Consider the following 26,362-nt stretch of genomic DNA (forward strand, 5'->3'; position numbering starts at 1 on the left):
GTATTTTGCCTTATTCTATCATATTTTTATGATATAAAACTAATGAAAGTGAAATCAATGCTTATTGTTTATATATTATGATTATTTAAATGTCAGACATAAGCCATGTAGTGTATTTTAGTAATATTTATTCCATTAAAAAATTTTGGTTTTCCTCAAGTTAATATGTGTATAGTTTTTTTTCCATTTATTTAGTTTTTTTATGTATGTTTCACTAGTTTAACTTCCGACTCTCTTCCAGTAATGTTAATCTCCACTCAGTAAGTTCAAACATCTTAGGTATTTTTTAAATTCTTGGAAAAAATTCTCTTTCTGAGACTTTTGATTTGGTCTAGTTTTGACTCATTACTTTTCAGACCTGCTGCTTAGCCATACCCTTACAATGACCCTTCAAACTTGAGATTTCCTGTCACTGTGCTCTTGTATAAGGTCACTTCTTTCCAGAGTGCAATGTCCTCCTTTTTCTGTGTTAATCTGCTTTTTAGATGGAACACATACTCCTGAAGCTTTTTAAGAGAAGATGCATGGGAAGTCATTACTTTTAGAATCCTGTTTATCTGAAAATATGTTCATTTTGTTTTCTCACTTCTTGAGAGTTTGAATGGGTATAGAATATTGGGCTAGAAATTATGAAATCAGAATTTGAAGACATTCTTTTATTATCTTATAGTCTCTGAATAATCCTGTTGAGAAGTACTCTGGAATTTTATCCCTGATCTTTTCTATGAAATACTTTTTGTTTTGTTTTTTGATTTTTTTTATTTCCTTCCTCAAAAGTTGTAGAATTTTTCTGTCTTTTTGAAATTTCATATGCCTGTTATAGATCTTTTTTTCCTTCCATTATACAGGCACTTGATGAGTCCTTTGCATCAGAAAATTCATGTCTTTCCATTTTGGGAAAGTTTTTGAAATATCACTTTAATTATTTTCCCTAATTTCTAATTTCCTATTTCCAACTTCTCCTAATTTCTTATGTTTTCTCTCCTATTTTAAATCCCTTTACATTTTTTACTCTATTTTCTTGGATATTTCCTTAATCTTATATCCCAACCCTTCTACTGAGTCGTTTTTATGGAGTGTTCCTTGATTAATGGATGCCATAACTGCTATTATATCTGATCATCACAATAATTACTTTTAATATTCTCCTCTTTTTACATTTTTCCATCGAATTATTATTTTCTCTTAACTTGCTTTGTTCAGTTTCTTTTCATTGCTTTATTTAAATGTCTGATCCTTGTCCATTTGCTCATGTTTAAGAGTGAGAACTAAAAAGCTGATTGGAAGTTCTGTTTAAATGAATTTTATCATCTGCTGTCATCACTTAACTGGTGCTTTTAGTAGTAGAATTGCTGATTTAAGTATGCTTTGGTATTTTCCATTGGACTGTTAATATTCCCTTGAGAATAATCTTGCAATTTTTCTCTAAATAATATACAATTTGGTTAACTGATTGTTATCTGATTGGGAGTGGAGGAGGGAGGCTAGTTATCTCACCATGTCTTACTTGATAGCAAGCTTTGGAAAGCATTATAAATTATATTTGTTTAAATTTATGAAGTATCCATCAGTGGAGTAGTTCAGATTATCTAACTTACTATATCAGTAGAAGTATAAGTTCTATATTGACTGTTAAAGTAATTGAATGTGATACAATTTGACTATTTAATAAAATACCTATTCCATCAAGCTTAAATAAATCATTATAAATCATTTATTTCACAGAAAATGAATGAGAATTTTGATGTTCAGATACCACAATTTTGGCACCAGGAATGTAGATCCATCTTCATACTAAACTGTTACTCTTAGTGAGGTCCTTACAAAATTCTGCATGGTATAGGTCTCAAGAAAAAAAATTAATTTTGAAATAATTCAAGTTTACTGTTCACCACCATTTCTTTTTCCCAGTTTAGATAGAAAGAAAACCATTATTGGTTTTCATATTTTTTCAAGAATATTTAGTTAACACTACCAATTAATTATCTAGAAAGGAAATATAAATTCAAATGATGTAATTGATTTAGTTCTTTCTATTCATTAATTGACTCAATAACTATATCTTTTTTTATGCCTAATATATGCAAGACATTTTGCTTCTTCCTAGGTTTTCAAATAATACAGTATGGTCTAAATACCTGAGGTGCTCCAATTAAATATCAGTTGCATGACCACAAATAAAAGCCTTTCCTAGAAGAATATCTGTAGAAAAAACTTATTCTTCAAAACTAGAGTTGACATCCAAAAGCTCCACCCCCAGTAAAGTATCATAATCTTTCTCCATCATAAGTGTTTTTTTGTTTGTTTGGTTGGTTGGTTTTGGTTTTGGTTTTGTGTGTGTGTGTATGGTTTCTCTGGATAACTTCCATTTATTAATCATTGTACAAGAAAATCTTGGCATTAATTTGAGGAGAAAAGAAGTTACTATATCCAAATATTTCAACATTGTGAAAGTTCCACTTTTATAACAGGGGTTTTTTAAGTGGAGAAAATGTTTGGAAAATTTTTAAAAAGAAACCTAAGATTTATTAGAGTACAGTTTCCAAGTAAGTTGGTCTTTGGGCACTTTATATTTGTAATGTAAGTGTTTTTGATTTAAAATACATAACACAATAAGCTGAATTGAAATTTAGAGCAAAAGACAAATATTATCCTTCATCAAGGGAATAATTTATGATGAGATTACTTGCTAAACTTCTCCATATTAAAAAAAAAAACTGGTAATTTCAAGGACAGAAGAACAAAAATCACATAGGAGCTAAATCAACTAAGAAGTTTGATCCACTTTATTATAAGTTCAAATAGCTTATTTTAGTGATGTTTTGGTGAGATGGAAGTCAAGGTGAATGTATTCCAAGTTGATTTTTCCATAAAATAGAGAGAAGAAAATGCTGCGAGAGGAAAGATATCAATGAGTTTAACAATTCAATTGGGATTGTTCGCTAAGCAAGAGGGGATTGTGTATCCTTGACGCTCCAGGAATTTGCCAAATATTGATGCAGATATTGAATTTCCCACTTAATATTTGCTGAGTCAGTACAATGATATATTAATCTCAACAAACTTTAACATGACTCCAGCAGATAACTGAAATATAGAATATGAATAAAGTGATGTGAGAAACAGGAGGGAAAAAAAATCAATTTTCTAGGAAATTTTGAGAAAAATTTTAATTGAAAATAGTATTTTTCTGTGGTCTTGAACTATCAGCTGAAGCATGACAATCAGAAAAGTGAGAATGTTTATTAAAAGATCAAAGAGCATGTATAAAGACACAGTTTCAAAAGGGTGTGGAATATTCCCTTCGAGCAGATGCTTGAAGTTGTTTGACTGAAAATTCAGGTCTGTAAGGAGGAGGAGTGGAAGCACAGTTAGAGAGGTGGGTGTATTCTGAAGACTTTTAGAGGTAAAGCTAAAGAGATCTTTTATCCAGTAGGCACTCTGCAGTTGTCTGGACTATAACATGATCTATGCATATTTTGCAGAAAATAACTTTTTTTTACAGAAAGTCGTGTTAGAGATGATGAACTGGAATATAGAGATTAGCTGCAAGGAGTCCAGGCTCTAAAGTAGGATTAGGAAAAAGATAACGAAACCTTGAGAAAGAGGAGGTAACATTGGGAATGGGAAGGGAAATGTCGGTTTTGGAAATATTTCTAAGGTATAAGTTGATGATTAAATGCTGAGATGTTTTAACTACCATATAGGCATGGATCCTACTTTATTTTTTCAAAATTTACTGGGGCTATCTCCTAGAAAGGGTCAAACATGGGTAAACAATGAAATACAATTATTTATTTATTCTCTTCTGATATTTGGTTATCATCGGCTCAGTTTCTCTCTATTGCATTGGTAGAGGCCTTTTTCAGACTTCTTGGATTAGGGAAAGCCATTAGAAAGCCATTAAATTCTCTAGACTAGGGATGCTATTTTATAGAATGTGAACATTCAAACGGAAATTATTAAAAATATCTTTGCAAAGATTTTATTGAAATAACTTCCATATTTTATCACCCTTCAGAATCAATTTCCCTTCCAATTGAAATTCTTACAAGGGAATTTAGAGGGTTACTTCTAAAGAGCACTTGGGGAAAATAGAAAGTGAAAAGGTATCAGAGTGATTATTTTTAGCAAAATAATAAAAAGAAATTACACTGAACATAACTATAGAAAGAATGTCTCAACTATCTCTATGTAAATTATGTTGACACTTTGTAGCTGGTTTGCTTATATTCGCCTCTTTTGTACATGCAGGAAGCAAAAATAATGATTCATTCTATTGAAACCATAGATGCATGTGACAAGATTACAAGAATCTAAACTTCTAGGTTATTTTTAGCTAAAGTAATATTTTTCTGATATTTGAAGTTTAAATATACAAATTAAAGGGCACTTTTGTTACTTTTAAAATTGAAAGAGGAAACCATTAATGACATTCCATTTAACTTCTTATTGATACTGTGATTGAAATATAATAAAATATATCTGTCTCAGTCTTGAATCTGTGCTGTGAAACACAGTAAATATTTTACATACTCAGTACTATATTTTATTCTGTTTTTTAATCAGCCCTTTTCAGATACTGTGTTTTAGAGTCTGAGTTACTACAATGTCCGATGATGCACACAAAGCACCAAATTACTCAACTTTTCTGGCTAGCTATGTGTAAGATAACTGTTTGGTGCTATGTATTTCCTTATAAGATTTGAAGTTACCTTATAGGATGATCTGTGATTGAATGACTCATTTTAGTATATTTATGACTCTTGGAAAATGGATGTTATTAACAAGGTATTCTCATTCTACTTAATTTTTATAAGGATAACTGTTAATAGCCTTATCTAAAGGGTGAAATACGTGGTTTCACCTGTCTGGGAAGAGAGCTGACATGGAAATGGAGAGGGTGAAGCCTACAAACTGTATGAGACTAGCTCATTGTTTCTGTACCTAGATGGCATCAGTGTATATATATAGATGGAAGTTCTGAGTAGTTGGGAGAAGCTGATGCATAGCTTATGAAAGAGGTCCCATTATCAGGAACTAAAGAACCAAGATGCTTGCATGTAAAAACATCAGCCTTTTTGTGACTATATTGGAGACTTCTTAGGTTAGTCTGAATAGGACAGGTTACATGAGGCAGAAGAGCAGAAATCTCAAGGTTTCAAACAGGACAGATACTATGCATCACATTCACTCTAACACTTCTACACTACTTTGGTTTTTGTACTTTCTTTTTTTAAATATTCAAGCCAGCTTAGCTTTACAAGTGAAATATATTAGTTAGCATAATTGATGCTATCTTCTGTAACAACTCCAAAATCTCATTACAATAATATAGTAAAAAGCTTTTTTCATTTATGCAAATTTCAATCCAGATATTCCTGGTTAAGATGACCCTCTTGCAGGGAGTGACCAAGCTATCTAAAATCTTTCTATTGGGGGATACTGTCCCTCAATACATGACCTTCAGGGTCACCATGAAGGGGAAGAGTAAAAATCATGCTTGGGAGATTTACTTTTTTCAAAAAGTATCATATCCGGAGAAGGCATATATAATTGTATGTTGTATTCCTCCTGTATTACATTGACTACAACTATTTATATGCCCTATCTGAATGCAAGGAGACAGGGTAATATTGTCTTCTACGTTCAGCAGGAAAATGAGATGGCCTTTTAAACAAGTAGTATTGTCTCATTGGCAACAAGGGACTTGCGTCCAATTGAGGGTGCAGATAATAAGAGGTGTAACAAACACCTGAGAATCAGCATATCAGTGGCAAATATGTAGTAAAGTGGGCAAAGTCTAAAGAGCATATAAAATGTTAAGAAACAAAGTTAGAGACTCTGGCTTTTTGTGCTCTAAACTTTAAGTATTCATTTAAGGACAGTTATACATGAAAGTCTAACCTTTTGTTAATTTCTAGCTTTTCCTTTTGGTTTTATAATAGTTCTCAAATCACTTTATCCTGCAAAGAGAACAGGAACTTCTTAATAAAATTAAAGGGCATACTTCCAAAGTGATTTTTTTTCATGAAGTGTTTTTACTCATGAAAATGTTTTACAACAGTCACATTTATATTTGACAAACAATATTTGTATCAAACTTGGGGTTTTTTTTAGATTTATTTTTCAAATAATATTTTCAATGGCTTACTTAATCTTTTTCATTTATCAGTTGTGGTGTTCACTTTTCAAGATTAGTTAATGTATTTAAAGATGTCCAAGTTACATCACATAATATCCTTTTGATTACCTTTTAGATTTAAAATGTGACATTGCAGTTTATTAAAGTACCAAAAAAGTAAAAGGAACTTGAGTGGTACTATAGGCATGACTATGTTCAATAAATTTTAATAGAATATCACATGTGACTTTAATAAATATACCCAGAGTAAACAACAAATTACATATTTTTAAATTTAAACACGGAAAAAACAATGTAATCAACATAATTGTGAAATTTTATACTAGCCTAACTTTTTATTTTAGAGATTATTCATAATTTTCATCATGAAAGATTTCATTGCTTGTAGTCTATAATACTAAAGTAAGCTTTTAAGTAAGTGTTCAGGAGTCATTACTGATCTCTTTGGGATATTTGGTATAATGATTTGTGTAGATTTGGGTCATTTTTCTGACAACTTTTATTGCTTATGTTGGTAATTGTGATGGTAATTTTATATGTTAACTACACAGCCACAGGGTGCCCTTCATTCTGGGTGTGTCAGTGAGAGTGTTTCTGGATGAGATTAAAGTTTGAATAAGTATACTGAGTAAAGCAGATTGTTCTCTTAAGGTGGATAGATCTCACTCAATTATTTGAAGACCTGAATGAAACAAAAATGCTGAGGAAGGAGGGTATTTCACGTGGCTGACTGAGTGAGCTGGAATACTGGTCTTCTATACTCAGGTTGGAATTTATACCATCAGTGCTCCTGAGTCCCCAGTTTGCTGACTGTAGCTACTGAGATTTTTCAGCTTCCATGAGCATGCACTCCAGTTCCTTATAATAATATATATTTATATCTGGGACTTCCCTGGTGGTGCAGTGTTTAAGACTTCATCTTCCAATTCAGGGGGTGTGGGTTCGATCCCTGGTTGGGGAGCTAAGATGCCACATGCCTCATGGCCAAAAAACCAAAGCATAGAACAGAAGCAATATTATAAAAAGTTCAATAAAGAATTTAAAAATGGTCCACATCAAAAAAATATTTAATAATATATATTTATATCCATATCCTGTTGGTCTTTTCCTCAAGAGAACCAGTACTAACAGAGACTGGCTGTAACATTAGTTCTAGAAGATTAGAATTTTAAGAAGGAATTTTCAGAATTGGTTTGGGATTCTGTAATATTATTAGATTTAAAGATATTTATGACTCTATTTCCAGTAGTAAAAAGAGCACTGATAGATCAAGCCTCTTAGATAGCCTCATCCACCAGAGGGCAGACAGCAGAAGCAAGAAGAACTACAATCCTGCAGCCTGTGGAACAAAAAACAAATTCACAGAAAGACAGACAAGGTGAAAAGGGAGAGGGCTATGTACCAGATGAAGGAACAAGATAAAACCCCAGAAAAACAACTAAATGAAGTGGAGATAGGCAACCTTCCAGAAAAAGAATTCAGAATAATGATAGTAAAGATGATCCAGGACCTCGGAAAAAGAATGGAGGCAAAGATCGAGAAGATGCAAGAAATATTTAACAAAGACCTTGAAGAATTAAAGAACAAACAAACAGAGATGAACAATACAATAACTGAAATGAAAACTACACTAGAAGGAATCAATAGCAGAATAACTGAGGCAGAAGAACGGATAAGTGACCTGGAAGACAGAATGGTGGAATTCACTGCTGCAGAACAGAATAAAGAAAAAAGAATGAAAAGAAATGAAGACAGCCTAAGAGACCTCTGGGACAACATTAAATGCAACAACATTCGCATTATAAGGGTCCCAGAAGGAGAAGAGAGAGAGAAAAGACCAGAGAAAATATTTGAAGAGATTATAGTCAAAAACTTCCCTAACATGGGAAAGGTAATAGCCACCCAAGTCCAGGAAGTGCAGCAAGTCCCATACAGGATAAACCCAAGGAGAAACATGCCGAGACACATAGTAATCAAATTGGCAAAAATTAAAGACAAAGAAAATTTATTGAAAGCAGCAAGGGAAAAATGAAAAATAACATACAAGGGAACTCCCATAAGGTTAACAGCTGATTTCTCATCAGAAACTCTACAGGCCAGAAGGGAGTGGCATGATATACTTAAAGTGATGAAAGGGAAGAACCTACAACCAAGATGACTCTACCCAGCAAGGATCTCATTCAGATTCGATGGAGAAATCAAAAGCTTTACAGACAAGCAAAAGCTAAGAGAATTCAGCACCACCAAACCAGCTCTACAACAAATGCTAAAGGAACTTCTCTAAGTGGGAAACACAAGAGAAGAAAAGGACCTACAAAAACAAACCGAAAACAATTAAGAAAATGGTCATAGGAACATACATATTGATAATTACCTTAAACGTGAATGGATTAAGTGCTCCAACCAAAAGACACAGGCTTGCTGAATGGATACAAAAACAAGACCCATATATATGCTATCTACAAGAGACCCACTTCAGACCTAGGGACACATACACACTGAAAGTGAGGGAATGGAAAAAGATATTCCATGCAAATGGAAATCAAAAGAAAGCTGGAGTAGCAATACTCATATCAGATAAAATAGACTTTCAAATAAAGAATGTTACAAGAGACAAAGAAGGACACTATATAATGATCAAGGGATCGATCCAAGAGGAAGGTATAACAATTGTAAATATTTATGCACCCAACATAGGAGCACCTCAATACATAAGGCAACTGCTAACAGCTATAAAAGAGGAAATCGACAGTAACACAATAATAGTGGGGGACTTTAACACCTCACTTACACCAATGGACAGATCATCCAAAATGAAAATAAATAAGAAAACAGACGCTTTAAATGACACCATAGACCAGATAGATTTAATTGATATTTATAGGACATTCCATCCCAAAACAGCAGATTACACTTTCTTCTCAAGTGCGCACGGAACATTCTCCAGGATAGATCACATCTTGGGTCACAAATCAAGCCTCAGTAAATTTAAGAAAATTGAAATCATATCAAGCATCTTTTCTGACCACAATGATATGAGATTAGAAATCAATTACAGGGAAAAAAATGTAAAAAACACAAACACATGGAGGCTAAACAATACGTTACTAAATAACCAAGAGATCACTGAAGAAATCAAAGAGGAAGTCAAAACATACCTAGACAGAGATGACAAAACACGACGAACCAAAACCTATGGGACACAGCAAAAGCAGTTCTAAGAGGGAAGTTTATAGCTATACAAGCCTACCTCAAGAAACAAGAACAATCTCAAGTAAAGAATCTAACCTTACACCTAAAGGAACTAGAGAAAGAAGAACAAAGAAAACCCAAAGTTAGCAGAAGGAAAGAAATCATAAAGATCAGAGCAGAAATAAATGAAATAGAAACAAAGAAAACAATAGCAAAGATCAATAAAACTAAAAGTTGGTTCTTTGAGAAGATAAACAAAATTGATAAGCCATTAGCCAGACTCATCAAGAAAAAGAGGGAGAGGACTCAAATCAATAAAATCAGAAATGAAAAAGGAGAAGTTACAACAGACACTGCAGAAATACAAAGCATCCTAAGAGACTACTACAAGCAACTTTATGCCAATAAAATGGACAACCTGGAAGAAATGGACAAATTCTTAGAAAGGTATAACCTTCCAAGACTGAACCAGGAAGAAATAGAAAATATAAACAGACCAATCACAAGTAATGAAATTGAAACTGATTAAAAATCTTCCAACAAACAAACGTCCAGGACCAGATGGCTTCACAGGTGAATTTTATCAAACATTTAGAGAAGAGCTAACGCCCATCCTTCTCAAACTCTTCCAAAAATTGCAGAGGAAGGAACAGTCCCAAACTCATTCTATGAGGCCACCATCACCCTGATACCAAAACCGGACAAAGATACTACAAAAAAAGAAAATTACAGACCAATATCACTGATGAATATAGATGCAAAAATCCTCAACAAAATACTAGAAAACAGACCCAACAACACATTAAAAGGATCATACACCATGATCAAGTGGGATTTATCCCAGGGACGCAAGGATTCTTCAAAATACGCAAATCAATCAATGTGATACACCGTATTAACAAATTGAAGAATAAAAACCATATGATCATCTCAATAGATGCAGAAAAAGCTTTTGACAAAATTCAACACCCATTTATGAAAAAAACCCTCCAGAAAGTGGGCATAGAGGGAACCTACCTCAACATAATAAAGGCCATATATGACAAACCCACAGCAAACATCATTCTCAATGGTGACAAACTGAAAGCATTTCCTCTAAGATCAGGAACAAGACAAGGATGTCCACTCTCACCACTATTATTCAACATAGTTTTGGAAGTCCTAGCCATGGCAATCAGAGAAGAAAAAGAAATAAAAGGAATACAAATTGGAAAAGAGAAGTAAAACTGTCACTGTTGGCAGATGACATGATATTATACATAGAGAATCCTAAAAATGCCACCAGAAAACTATTAGAGCTAATCAGTGCATTTGGTAAAGTAGCAGGATACAAACTGAATGCACAGAAATCTCTTGCATTCCTATACACTAATGATGAAATATCTGAAAGAGAAATTAAGGAAACACTCCTATTTACCATTGCAACAAAAAGAATAAAATATCTAGGGATAAACCTACCTAAGGAGACAAAAGACCTGTATGCAGACAGTTATAAGACACTGATGAAAGACATTAAAGATGATACAAACAGATGGAGAGATATACCATGTTCTTGGATTGGAAGAATCAACATTGTGAAAATGACTCTACTACCCAAAGCAATCTACAGATTCAATGCAATCCCTATCAAACTACCATTGGCATTTTTTACGGAACTAGAACAAATCATCTTAAAATTTGTATGGAGACACAAAAGACCCCGAATAGCCAAAGCAGTCTTGAAGGAAAAAAACGGAGCTGGAGGAATCAGACTCCCTGACTATACTACAAAGCTACAGTAATCAAGACAGTATGGTACTGGCACAAAAACAGAAACATAGATCAATGGAACAAGATAGAAAGCCCAGAGATAAACCTACACACCTATGGTCAACTAATCTATGACAAAGGAGGCAAAGATATACAATCGAGAAAAGACAGTCTCTTCAATAAGTGGTGCTGGGAAAACTGGACAGCTACATGTAAAAGAATGAAATTAGAACACTCCCTAACACCATACACAAAAATAAGCTCAAAATGGATTCAAGACCTAAATGTAAGACCGGACACTATAAAACTCTTAGAGGAAAACATAGGAAGAACACTCTTTGACATAAATCACAGCAAGATCTTTTTTGATCCACCTCCTAGAGTAATGGAAATAAAAACAAAAATAAACAAACGGGACCTAATGAAATGTCAAAGCTTTTGCACAGCAAAGGAAACCATAAACAAGATGAGAAGACAGCCCTCAGAATGGGAGAAAATATTTGCAAATGAATCAACAGACAAAGGATTAATCTCCAAAATATATAAACAGCTCATGCAGTTCAATATTAAAGAAATAAACAACCCAATCCAAAAATGGGCAGAAGACCTAAATAGACATTTCTCCAAAGAAGACATACAGATGGCTAAGAAGCACATGAAAAGCTGCTCAACATCACTAATTATTAGAGAAATGCAAATCAAAAGTGCAATGAGGTATCACCTCACACTAGTTAGAATGGACATCATCAGAAAATCTACAAACAACAAATGCTGGAGAGGGTGTGGAGAAAAGGGAGCCCTCTTGCACTGTTGGTGGGAATGTAAATTGATACAGCCACTATGGAGAACAATATGGAGGTTCCTTAAAAAACTAAAAATAGAATTCCCATATGACCCAGCAATCCCACTACTGGGCATATATCCTGAGAAAACCATAATTCAAAAAGACACATGCACCCCAATGTTCATTGCGGCACTATTTACAATAGCCAGGTCATGGAAGCAACCTAAATGCCCATCGACAGATGAATGGATAAAGAAGCCGTGGTACATATATACAATGGAATATTACTCAGCCATAAAAAGGAACGAAATTGAGTCATTTGTTGAGATGGGGATAGATCTAGAGATTGTCATACAGAGTGAAGTAATTCAGAAAGAGAAAAACAAATATCGTATATTAACACATGTATGTGGAACCTAGAAAATTGGTACAGATGAGCCGGTTTGCAGGGCAGAAGTTGAGACACAGATGTAGAGAACAAACTTATGGACACCAAGGAGGGAATACCACGGTGGGGTGGGGATGGTGGTGTGTTGAATTGGGCGATTGGGATTGACATGTATACACTGATGTGTATAAAATTGATGACTAATAAGAACCTGCAGTATAAAAAAAAAAAACAAAGAGCACTGATAGTCCCTGGCATTATCTGATAATAAAGATATACAGAATATCTCTAGTGGATAACCTAATCAACCACTTACAAGAAGTAAGGAGCTGTATGATATTTTCAAACATTTTGGCAAACTAATGAATATAACAAGGTTTACTGGTTGCTTTTAATGTCCCTGGTGAAAGAAAAGAATGAGCTCAGGGAATTGAATTTCCAGCTCAGGTGCCAATAAATATCCTGAAGTCTTCCATGTGTGCCATGAAGGAGACCCTTATCTCCTGTAACCACAGGATGAGATGGCTGAAGATCAAATGCAGAATCTCATCCTGTGACTGGTTAAATTTACAATATAAATTGAACTCCCAGCCTCACAGGATATTACTGTTAAAGTGAGCAATACCTCATTCCTGAGGGGGTTGCAGACATTAGTGCTACCATCAAGGACTTAGGGCATGCAAGGGTAACAATTCCCACCATATCTACATTCAACATACTTATTTGACCTATGAAGAAGACAGCTGGATCTTGGAGAATGACAGTGGATTATTGAAATTTAATCAGGTGGTGATTCCAACTGCGGTTGCTATTTCATTGCTTGAGCAAATTTACACATTTCCTGGTACCTGGTATGCAGCTATTGATCTGGCCAATGACTTTTTCTCCACCCCATTCCATAAGACCAACCAGAATCAGTTTGTTTTCAACTGGCAAGACCACCAATACACCTTCACTGACCTACCTCAGGAGTATATCAGTTCTCCAGGTTGATTCCATAATTTAGTTCATAGGGAAGTTGATCGCCCTTCCCTTCCACAAGCTATCACATTGGTCCATTACATAGATGACATTATACTGACTGGATTTAGTGAGCGAGAAAAGCAAATACTCTGACTTATCGGTCAGGTATTTGCATATCAGAAGATGGGAAATAAATCTGACAAATTCAGAGGCCTAGTACCTCAGTGAAATTTCTAAGGGCTTGTAGTGTGGGAAGCATGTGGAGACTATCCCCTCTAAGGTAAAGTGTAAGTTGTTGCATCTGGCCCCTTCTGTAACCAAAAAAGAGGCGCATTGCCTAGTGGACATCTTTGGATTTTGGAGGCAATATATTCCTTACCTGGGTATGTACTCCAGCCCATTGCTGAGTGACCTCAGAAGCTGCGAGTTTTGAGTGGATGCCAGAAAAGAGAAGGCTCTGCAACAGGTCCGGGCTGATGTACAAGCTGCTCCGACACTTGGGCCACATGATCCAGCAGATCCAATGGTGTTTGGAGTACCAGTGGCAGATAGGGATGCTGCTTGTAGCTTTTGGCAGGTCCTAGACATGGACCTCAGAGCAGACATTTAGAATTTTGGAGCAAAGCCCTGCTACCCTCTGCAGATAACTACTCTCCTTTTGAAAAAGAACTCTTGGCCTGATACTGGGCCTTAGTAGAGACTGAACTCTTGACCATTGATAATCAAATTATTATGTGACCTGAGCATCTCATCATGAATTGAGTTAGCTGACCCACCAGGCCATAAAATTTGGCATGCACGACAGCATTCCCTCATCAAATGGGAGTAGTTTTTACTTGACCAGGCCTGAGCAGGCCCTGAAGACACAAGTAAGTTACATGAAGAAGTGGCTCAAATGTCATGGCCCACATTTCTGCTTCACTGCCTTCCCTCACCCAGCCTGTACCTATGGCCTCATGGGAAATTCCCTACGATCAATTAACAGAGGAAGAGAAGACTCGGGCCTGATTTCTAGATGGTTCTGCAGGATATACAGGCACTGCAGGACAGTGGACAGTTACAGCTCTACAGCCCCTTTCTGGGGCACTCCTGAAAAACCCTGGTGAAGGGAAGTCCTCCCAGTGGGCAGGATTGTAAGCAGCACACATGGCCGTTCACTTTGCTTATAAGGAGAAATGGCCAGCCATGTGATTATATACCAATTCAGAGCTGTGGCAAATGGTTTGGTTGGTCAGTGACTTGGAAGGAACATAATTGAAAAATATGGTGACAAGGAAATTTGGAGAAGAGGTATATGGCTGGCCCTGAATGAACAAAAAAACAAAGCTATTTTTGTTCCATGTAAATGCTCACCAAAGTGTCGACTTTAATGACCAAATGGCTGAGATGACATTTTCTGTAAATACCAGACAGCCTCTTTCTCAAATCACTCCTGTCATCACCCAATGTGCTTATGAACAAAGTGGCCCTGCTGGCATAGATGGAAGTTATGCATGGGCCCAACAACATGGACTTCCATGCACCAAATATGCCCTGGCTATGGCTATTGCTCAGTGCCCAGTCTACCAGCTGCAGATAGAAACACTGAGTCCCCAGTATAGCATCATTCACCAGGGTTATTAACTGGCTCTTTAGTAAATATTGGTAACATTGGGTAACATTCCCACTTCCAATGGGAAAGGAGGGGCAGCAGTTTATCCTTACAAGAATAGATGCTTATTCTGAATAAGAATTTCCCTATTTACAATGCTTCTGCCAAAACTACCATCCATAGATTAACTGAAAACCTTATCCACCCTCATGGAATTCCTCATAGCATTGCTTCTGATCAGAGAACTCACTTCACAGCAAAAGAAGTTCATCAGGGGGCTCATGTTCATGGAATTCACTGGTCCTACCATGTCCTCCACCATCTTGAAGCAGCTGTTTGATAGAAGAGTGGACTGGCCTTTTGAAGACTCAGTTACAGTGTGATCCAGGTAGCAGCACCTCATAGGGCTGGGGCAAGGTTCTTCAGAAATCCAGATATGGTCTGAATCAGTGTCCTATAGACAGAATTCATGGATCCAAGAAGCAAGGGATGGAAATGGAAGTGGCACGACTCACTATTACCCCTAATGACCCAGTAGCAAAAATTTTGCTTCCCGTTCCCACAACCTGATGCTCTACTAGCCTAGAGGTCTTAGTTTCAAAAGGAGAATTGCTTTTAAAAGGAGACAGCAATGATCTCTTTGAACCAGAAGCTAACATTTCTGCCCAGCCACTCTAGGTTCTTTGTGCCTCTGAATCAATAGCAAAGAAGGGAGTTACTGTACTGGCTGGGGTGATTGATCCTGGCTACAAAGGGGAAATTGAACTGCTTCTCCACAATGGAGGTAATAAAGAATATGTCTGGCGAACAAGAGAGTACTTAGGGTGTCTCTTGGTATCACCGTGCCTTGTGATTACGGTCACTAGAAAACTACAACCCAAACAGGCAGGAATGGTCCAAGCCCTTCAGCAGTGAACATTTTGGTCTCTCAGGTAAAGAACCACAACAAGATGAAGTGCTTGCTGGGCAAATGGAGTAAAGAATAGGTAGTAGAAGACCGTTATAAATACCAGTTAGGATCATGTGATCAATTATAGAAACATGGACTATAATTGTCATGAGTATTTTCTCTGTGTGGTTTTTGTTTTTTGTGAATATGTTAGTTTCTCTGGAGAACACAGACTAATACAGTAATTAAAACATAGTAACAATTTAGCTAGATCCTCCGTGTTGGAAAACCATTATATCCACTTTTAGCCACATACTTAAAACAAAGTTTAATTGCTAATACCAAAGTTATTTTTTTTCCTAAGCAAAGTTGCACTCTGAGCCAAGTGACATTAGTAACTAATCTTGAATAATGCATTCTCCATGGTGCTCTCTGCATTGGTATGCATTACTGTACACCATTACTTGTTTTATTTACTGTAAAATATATACCAAGCTGTCAGGGGATGCTCACAAGAGCACCACAAAATAATTAAGATTCATAAAACCCTGTAGAAGAGTAAAAATCTCTACCAACCTAAGATGTTATCAATGTTAATTTACCTTTGGCCCTTCAAAATACATGTTATTACAATTTTTGTGAACTAAGACCAAGAGAATATTACAATAATTAGACTCATGCCCAAAGTAGTTTAATATGAATATATTGTAGGAAAATCTCTTACAGCATAAGAATCTGTATCAGTTTCTTTTAAAAGAACTCAGCTCCTTAGAACACTCAAAAAGATGTTTTGTTTTCATTCATTCATATTTTAGGAGGAAATTCTTTTAAGATGAAGGATGAAATGAGGAGGACATACTCCTGTAATACTAAATGATCATTTTGGAAAGAAGTTTACAGATAAATATCAAGAACCCTAGTAAAATTGTATCCTTTATCTCATCAGTCTACTGTGATGATGGGAAAGGTATATTGTTATCCTCTAAAAATAGCTTTGATATTTAAATATTATCAAAGGTAATATAAATATATGTTAAAATGCCGAAGTAACTTGTATGCGCAACCGGAGATTTTATAAATCAATTAAAATAGGCGCAGTTGATTGAGAAAGTAAATTAATCCTGAAGCCCCCAGTATATGACTTAGCAATTCCTCTCCTTGTTATACTCCATAGAGAAAACTCATACATAGGGCCAAGCAGGCATGTCTAAAAATGTTTATTGAAACATTATCTGTGAAACACCAGAAAGTAGACTCCATGAAGGCATAGATTTTTGTCTGTCTCACAGCTGTCTCCCCTATGGCAGGGAACACAGAAAAGTCATGGTAGGTGTACATGAATATTCATAACATAGACCATATGCAGGTATTTGAAAATATAAGTTAGGGTTAGTGTTACTGACATTTTTTTTATTGTGGTGAAAAAAAACACATAACATGAAATCCACCCAGTTAACACATTTTTAAGTGTACAGTACAGTATTAGTTAACTGCATGTGCATTGTTGTACAACAGATCTCTAGAACTTTTTCACCTTACATGACTGACACTGTATACCCAATGCATAGCAACTCCCCATTTTCCCCTCCTCCAAGCCCCTGGCAACCACCATTCTATTCTCTGCTTCTATAAGTTTGACTACTGTAAGATACCTTGTATAAGTGGAGTCATTCAGTATTTATCCTTCTGTGATTGGCTTATTTCACATAGCATAATGGTTCATCCTTGTTGTAGTATATGACAGGATTTCCTCCTTCTTTAAAGCAGAATAATATTCCATTTTATGTATCTACCACATTTTCCTTATCTGTTCATCTGTAGATGGATATTTAGGTTATTTTCACCTCTTGGATATTGTAAATTATGCTGTAATGAAAATGGAGGTGTAAATCTCTCTTCAAAACCCTGTATTATTAAAAATAAATACCCAGAAGTTGGATTTCTGAATCACATAATATTTCTGTTTTAGTTTTTTAAAAATTTTATTGTTTATTTATTTTGGCTGTGCTGCGTCTTAGTTGCAGCACGTGGGATCTTCGTTGCAGCATGAGGGCTTTTTAGTTGTGGCATGCAGACTATTAGTTGCAGAACCTCTGTAGTATTTTCCATAGCAGCTGCACCATTTGACATTGCCACCAACAGTGCACAAGAGTTCCAATTGTTCCATATCCTTGCGAACACTTGTTATTTTCTGTTTTGGAGGTTTTTTGGTTATTTTTGATAATGCAATCCTAAAGGGTGTGAGGTGTTGTTTTGGTTTTGTATTTACCTGATGGTTAGTGATGTTGAGCAGTTTTTCATGTACCTGTTGGTTATTTGTATGCCTTCTCTGGGGAAATGTCTATTCAAGCATTCTTTCTTATTTTTTAATGAGTTATTTGGTTTTTTGTCATTGAGTTATAGGAGTTCATTATATATTTTGGAAATTAACCCCTTATTATAATTATGATTTGCAAATATTTTCTCCCGTTGCCTTTTCACTCTGTTGATTGTTTCCTTTGCTGTGCAAAAGCTTTTTAGTTTCATGTATTCCCGCATGACTATTGTTACTTTCATTGCCTACGTTTGGTGTCATATCCAGGAAATCATTGTTAAGACCAATATGTATTAGTTGGGATTCTCTAGAGAAACAGAACCAATACGATGAATGGGTAGATGGATGGAGAGATAGATGGATGGATAGGTGGATATAGATTTACGAGATATTAGCTCATGCAATTATGAAGGCTGAGAATTCCCACAATTTGCTTTCTGTAAGATGAAGAGCAGGGAAAGCTCAGGGTATAATACAAACTGAGTCCAAGGACCCGAGATGTGGGGATCTGATGATGTAAATCTCACTCCAAGGACAGTTGAAAATGATGTGATTCTCTAGCTTATTCAGTAAGGCAGGAAAAAATTCTTCCTCCCTCTGCCTATTGTTCTATCAGACTCTCAAGAGATTGCATAATGCTCAACCCACACAGGGAAGGGCAATCTACTTTACTGATTTCACCAAATTCAACTGTTAAACTCATCAGGAAACATCATCATAGGCCCAAGAAAAAAATATGAATATCCATGACTACTCTAAGTTGATACATAAAATTAATAATCATACCATGTTATGAAGCTTTTCCCTTTGTTTTTTTTCTAGGACTTAAAGCCTCAGGTCCTAATTTAAATCTTTAATCCATTTTAAGTTGCTTTTTGTGTAAAGTATAACATAAGGGTTCAATCTCATTCTTTCGCATGTGACAATCTAGTTTTCTCAGCACCATTCCTTGAAGAGATGAACCTTGCTCCATTGTATAGTCTTGGCACCCTTCTGGAAGATCATTTGACTATATATGTGTGTGTGTCTACTTCTGGGCATTCTATTCAGTTTATTTTTCTATATATCTGTTTTTATTCCAGCTTTGTAATAAGTTTTGAAGTCAGGAAGGGTGAAGCCTCAAGTTTTGTTATTTTTTTCAAGATTGTTTTGTCTATTTGGGGTCCTTTGTGGTTCCATATGAATTTTATGGAAGTTTTATCTATTTCTACAAAAAATGACATTGCGATCTTGATAGGGATTGTCTTGAATCTATTGAGCACTTTGTGAAGTTCGGACATTTAAAAAATATTTAGTCTTGCAATCCATGAATACATGTGTCTTTCCATTTGTGTATTTTTACATTTCTTTCATCAATATTTTGTAGTTTTTATTGTACAAGTCTCTCACCCCCTTGATTAAGTTAATTCCTAAGGTTATTTTTGTTTGTTTCTTTTTTTAATGCTATCGTAAATAGGATTGTTTTCATAATTTCCTTTTTGGATTGTTCATTGTTAGTGTATAGAAATGTAACTGATTTTTGTACGTTGATTTTGTTAGCACTAAGAATTTTATTGTGAAATCTTTAGAGTTTTTAAAGTGTAAGATCATGTTATTTGAGAACAGAGGTAATTGTACTACCTCTTTTCAGATTTGAATGCCTTTTATTTCTTTTTCTTGCCTAATTTCTCTAGTTACAAATACCAGTACTATGCTAAATATAAGTGTAGGAATAGGCATCCTTGCTTTGTTCCTGATTTTAGTGGAAAAGCTTTTAGTTTTTCACTATTAAGTATGATGTTAGCTGTGGGCATTTCATATGTGACCTTTATGAGATAATTTCCTTATATTCCTACTTTGTTGAATATTTTGATCATAAAAGGACATTGAATGTTGTCAGATGCTTTTCTGCATTAAGGTAGTTGTGTGGTTTTTGTTTTTTTTCATTTTCTTTAAGTTTTATTGGAGTATAGTTTATTTACAATGTTGTGTTAGTTTCTGCTGTACAGCAAAGTGAATCAGTTATACATATATATCCAATCTTTTTTAGATTCTTCACCTCCCCCCACAAAAGAAACTAAATATTGAGCAAAGAAAAAGAGTATTATGTGAAGGAAAATCCATGGAAGGTTAGGGTATCTTTTTTTAGATTTGTTTTTCTTGTACTGCTATCACTGGTAGTAAGCCTGTTTTAATATCCTGGAAGTGTGCAGCAATCATGAGTAATTAGAACAATTCTTTCTTCTGAATAAAATGCCTAGCAGAGTTTAAAAAGAAAAAAAAAAATTCGGTTGTATGGTTTTTGTCCTTCATTCTTTTGTTGTGGTGTATCACATTCATTAATTTTTTCTTTTTTTTTTTTTTTTGTATGTTGAACTCCCTTTGCCTCTCAGTATGGTCATGGTGTATTGTCCTTTTGATGAGTGGTTGAATTCAGTTTGTTAGTATTTGCTGAGGGTTGTTGCATCAATATTTATCAGAGATATTGGTCTATAGTTGTTGTCATTGTTGTTTTTTTCTTATAGTTTCTTATTTGGCTTTGGTATCAGGGTAATATTGGTCACATAAAATGAGTTTGCAAGTATACCCTTGACCTCAATTTTTTTTTTAAGAGTTTGAAAAGGATCGGCATTAATTCTTTAAATGTTTGATAGAATTCTCCAGTGAAGACATCTGGTCCTGGGCTGTTTTTTGTTGGAAGGTTTTAAATACTGATTCAATTTTCTTACTAGTTATAGGTCTGTTCAGATGTTCTATTTCTTCATGATTCATCTTTAGGAAATTGTATGTTTCTAGGAATTTATTGCTTCTGGGTTTTTCAATTTGCTGGCACATAATTGTTCATAGTTGTCACTTATTATCCTTTTTATCTCTATGGCATTACTTGCAATGTCTCATATTTTATTTCTGATTTTATTTTTTAAATATTTTATTCTTCATTAGTCTGGCTAAGGTTTAGTTAATTTTGTTGATACTTTGAAAAATCAACTCAGCTTCATGGATTTTAAAATTTTTTAAATTTTTCTACTTCATCTATTTCTGCTCTAATCTTTATTATTTCCTTCCTTCTGCTAAGTTTGGGCTTAGTTCTTTTTTCCTTGAGGTGTAAAATTAAATTATTTGAGATCTTTCCTCTTTTTTAAATGTTGGTGTTTATTGCAATAATCTTTCTTCTTAATACTTCTTTTGCTGCATCCCATAATATTTGGTGGGTTATGTTTTTGTTTCTCAAAATATTTTCTAATTTCTTTTTTGGTTTTGTCTTTGACTCATTGGTCGTTCAAAGTGTGATGTTTAATTTCCACATATTTGTAAATTTTTGAATTTCCCCTCTGCTATTGATTGCTAGTTTCATTTCACTGTGGTTGTAAGAGATACTTGGTATGATTTCAGTCCTGTTAAATTTGTCAAGACTTGTTTTGTGACCTAACATATGTTTGATTCTGGAGAATGTTCTGTGTATATTTGAGAAGAATGTGAATTCTCTTCTAGAATGAAATGTTTTGATGTGTCTGTTAGATCCATTTGGTCTATACTATTGCTCAAGTCCTCTGTTTCTTTGTTGATCTTCTGTCTCACTGGTGTATCCATTATTGACAGTGAGCTTTTGAAATCTCCCGCTGTTACTGTTTTTCCATTCTTTTACTTTAGCCTATGTATGTCCATAGATCTAAAGTGAATCTCTTAAACAATATATAATAAGATCCTGCTTATTTATCCATTCAGCTAATCTGTGTTTTCTAACCTGTACTTGTAATCCATGTAGGTTTAGAGTAGTTACTGACTGTAAAAGACATACTATTGTTATTTTGTTGTTCTCTGTATGTCTTGCAGCATTTTTTCCCCTTCTTTACTCTCTTGTTGCCTCTTTTGTGTTTTGCTGATTGTTTGTAGTGGCATGCTTTGATTCTCTTCTCATTTCCTTTTGTGTATACTCTATAATTATATTTGTAGTTATTATTACAATTATATAAAACACCCTGAATTTATAGCAATCTATTTTTAAACTGAGCAACTTCAATGTCGTATAAAAACCATACTCTTACATTTCTGTCCTCTTCCCACTTTGTCATTGATGACACAGAGGGACTCTGGTGAATGCCGTCAATTTCCTACCAGCTTCAATGTGGCTGATTTTGTGCTTGCCTGAGGTACAGGAGTCTCTTTTTTTTTTTTTTTTTAACATCTTTATTGGAGTATAATTGCTTTACAATGGTGTGTTAGTTTCTGCTTTATAACAAAGTGAATCAGTTATACATATACATATGTTCCCATATCTCTTCCCTCTTGCATCTCCCTCCCTCCCACCCTCCCTATCCCACCCCTCTAGGTGGTCACAAAGCACCGAGCTGATCTCCCTGTGCTATGCGGCTGCTTCCTACTAGCTATCTATTTTACATTTGGTAGTGTATATATGTCCATGCCACTCTCTCACTTTGTCACAGCTTACCCTTCCCCCTCCCCATATCCTCAAGTCCATTCTCTAGTAGGTCTGTGTCTTTATCCAAAGAAGATATACAGATTGCCAACAAACACATGAAAGAATGCTCAACATCATTAATCATTAGAGAAGTGCAAATCAAAACTGCAATGAGATATCATCTCACACTGGTCAGAATGACCATCATCAAAAAATCTAGAAACAGTAAATGCTGGAGAGGGTGTGGAGAAAAGGGAACCCTCTTGCACTGTTGGTGGGAATGTAAATTGATACAGCCACTATGGAGAACAGTATGGAGGTTCCTTAAAAAACTAAAAATAGAATTACCATACAACCCAGCAATCCCACTACTGGGCATATACCCTGAGAAAACCATAATTCAAAAAGAGTCATGTTCCACAATGTTCATTGCAGCTCTATTTACAATAGCCAGGACATGGAAGTAACCTAAGCGTCCATTGACAGATGAATGGATAAAGAAGATGTGGCACATATATACAGTGGACTATTACTCAGCCATAAAAAGTAACGAAATTGAGTTATTTGTAGTGAGGTGGATGGACCTAGAGTCTGTCATGCAGAGTGAAGTAAGTCAGAAAGAGAAAAACAAATACTGTATGCTAACACATATATATGGAATCTAAAAAAAAAAAAAAAAAAAGTTCTGAAGAACCTAGGGGCAGTACAGGAATAAAGACGCAGACGTAGAGAATGGACTTGAGGACACGGGCAGAGGGAAGGGTAAGCTGGGAAGAAGTGAGAAAGTGGCAGGGACATATATACACTACCAAATGTAAAATAGATAGTTTGTGGGAAGCAGCACATAGCACAGGGAGATCAGCTCGGTGCTTTGTGACCACCTAGAGGGGTGGGATAGGGAGGGTGGGAGGGAGACGCAAGAGGGAGGAGATATGGGGATATATGTATACGTATAGCTGATTCACTTTGTGATATGTGATACAGCAGAAACCAACATACCATTGTAAAGCAATTATACTCCAATAAAGAAGTTAAAAAAAAAAAAAAAGCAAACGAACAGCATGATGTTAGCTAATGTACTCTAAAGAGGCTTTCCGGAAAACAAATGATAACATTACTTTGAATTATTCCTGCCCTGTTAAATGGACATGCAGCAATATTGCTTCTGGTTAATTTACAGAGATCATCTTTATTTATTTGCATGTAGTTAATGAGCATGTGGGCATGGTACTATGGAAGTTTCCTGTATAACTGGTTTGGTTACTTTACAGTATGTACCTCTTTACATTCCCTACCGTGATATGAGTTAGGTTATGGTTAAAAGTCAAGAGAAATGTTCATCTTTGAAAAACTAAAAATATAATTTTAAGAAAACCGTACACAATATTTTTGTTCCCAGTTCTTGAAAGAAATTGAGAAGTCTACATTTGCAAAATGAAAAGTGTTCTGGCAATTCTTTATTAATAGTAGGTAAATAAGAATATAGTAAGTTTTAACTGTTCATAAGAACAGTATGTGGCAGCTAAAACTATAATATTATTTAAATCCAAAAGATACATATAGACAGAATACCACTGAGTAAATATTGCATTAAAAAAGTATAAAAAGAAAGTATTACATAATGAGATAGTTTCCTGTTTAATAATTCAATGTTACCTTGGGTTTCATATTTGCATATACTACTGTCACAACAGTGACAGCGACTTGGCTGACAGGCACGGTAGGAGAAGAGTCAAGGAAGCATGTTTGTTTAACACAGACAGAAGTTTCACTGGAGGCGGGAACAGAGTGGCACTCTGTATCAGAGGAAAGTTTTCTAACCTTACATTGTCACAAGGGCACCTTACCTGCTCAGATAAAACTTAAGTGATAATTCTGTTATCTTGTTCAAGATACTAATTTCCTCATGTTTAAGCCTATTTATATGTCTTTGCCTCCTCTCAACTATTTTGGAGACATGTGCCTGCTTGACTACTGTAAGTTATCATTGGTAACAGTCCCAGAATTTCTTAAGTATTTATTGGATGTATTCACCAGGCAAGCCTTGATTTCAGTACTCTGTTGGTATTTGGGTGGTGGGATGGTAAGAAGGGAACTAATGGCACAGTATTTAAATAGCTTACATTGGATTCAAATACATGATGAGAGGATACTATTGGTACTCTTAAGGGAAAACAGCCAATAAGATCACTCATTAGTAGCCTTTTATTTCTGCATACATTTTTAACCTAAGGTCAATTTCACATGTTTTTGAAAACAATAACTGGTTCCATGACCTCTAGCGTTCAAAGGTAATTAGTAACTCAAGGAGTCACTCTTCAAGTAGAAAATAGCCACATATGTTTCAAGTCCAGAGGATCTAGGCAAAATCTCTGTACTTAATTTTTTACCTTCTATGGAAAGAATCTCATTAATCTAATAGATTTTCCTACCAAATCCTGTCTGATTACTCTTTTACAAAGGGACTATCTATGACAAGATACAAACTTTCATCTATCAGAAAGTCTCTAAAAGTTGGCAAGCATATTAATAGGAAATATTTTAAAAATCAGAAGATCAAAAACAGCACCCTAAACATGAAACAGAATGTTATCTCATTTTTTTAAAGTTACTAAAAATAAGCAGATGTGGGTGCAAACTACTTTGTATGAAGAATATGGGAGAAAGAGAGCAAGCATAACTGAGTAACACATCTACTGCTATTCATAACAGACTTGAAATTTTAGGGGGCACCTATTATTCGCTCACTTTGGGAAGCACTTACATTTAATTACTGATTCTTATCATTTCAGTAAGGTCTTTCCTATTTAGAGTTCAAGGGCTGAATGTCTCTGATATCTCTTCCAAAAGACCAAGTACAGGATTCCCCGCTTTTTGAAAATTCACTTTGCTTTTATGAGAGACCTACATTAGTGCCCATTTTCACTAACTGGAAGAAATGCGAAGAGAATATTCGCTTTTAGGGAAAAAAAGCAAAGAGCGAACATAGCATTCAGCGTTTGTTTAGCGGTGAGCCTTTATAGAGGCCGCAGCCACTCGGAGGAGCAGCCAGACTAGCGCCACCAAGCCCCTTTCCTGGGAACTACATTTAGTATCTCAGCATCAAGCTGTAATAACGTTGAACTGTGTCTGAACATCTGTGCTTTATCTTGATTTGTATTGTGCATCCTTAGCAAGGTGTGTCCTAAGATAATTGCTTCCCTGCTGTATGCCATTTTGCCTTTGAAAGTTTTCATAGGAAGACTTTACTTTCAGAGAGTGAGGGAAACCTGTATTCAGGCTTTAGTTCATGCAAAGGTTCTTAGAAGGATCTTAAGGAAAGGCTGCCAATTCATGCCGATAATAAAATTAGATGTGTTATATGAGTCTCTTGTAGTATTTGGCCTTCTCTCATTAGAATAGGGTACAGTCTAGAAATAGAGTTGATATTTACCGATCCATGAGATGGCATCAGAGAGCTGATATCCTCCTAAATGAGTTGAAGTCATTGTTATTAAAGTCAGTGAAAATATCTTAAGCCATATGAGTTTGAGGATCTCTGAGGGCTTTGCTAATTTTAGTTTTAGAATTGCATTCATTTGTTCTACCTATATTGAGTATTGTGGGTGGAACAGACTGTGGATCTTTTCAAAAAGTGGCAAGTATTTATAAAGCTATTTAATGACAGCTGCATGAAAATGGATGTCTCTGTCACTGCAGAGGTAAATTGGGATTACCCAACACTGTCAGAGCCAAAGCTCTTCAGCGAGGAAAAACTTCAGTCCATCCTGTGGTTATGCACCATTAGCCAGCACATAGAGGTGTAGTTACATGTAACTATGAGGGGATGTCCAAAGGAAACATGAGGTTTGGGATCTTGCCCATGTCTCAAATTTATAATTTTACCAAAATTAGTAGGACCAAAAACATCATCAGCAATTTTAGTGAAGTTTCATGCACAGTGTTGAT

The 26,362-nt window shown here is 35.3% G+C and overlaps 1 pseudogene; it reads left to right on the plus strand.

Annotated features, from left to right (window-relative positions):
- The window catches only part of LOC118893962, a 74,626-nt pseudogene extending 59,244 nt beyond the window's left edge, over positions 1-15,382 (plus strand).
- The last annotated feature ends 10,980 nt before the right edge of the window (positions 15,383-26,362 follow it).

The sequence above is a fragment of the Balaenoptera musculus genome, chromosome 4 (assembly GCF_009873245.2).
Source record: "Balaenoptera musculus isolate JJ_BM4_2016_0621 chromosome 4, mBalMus1.pri.v3, whole genome shotgun sequence".
Taxonomy (NCBI): domain Eukaryota; kingdom Metazoa; phylum Chordata; class Mammalia; order Artiodactyla; family Balaenopteridae; genus Balaenoptera; species Balaenoptera musculus.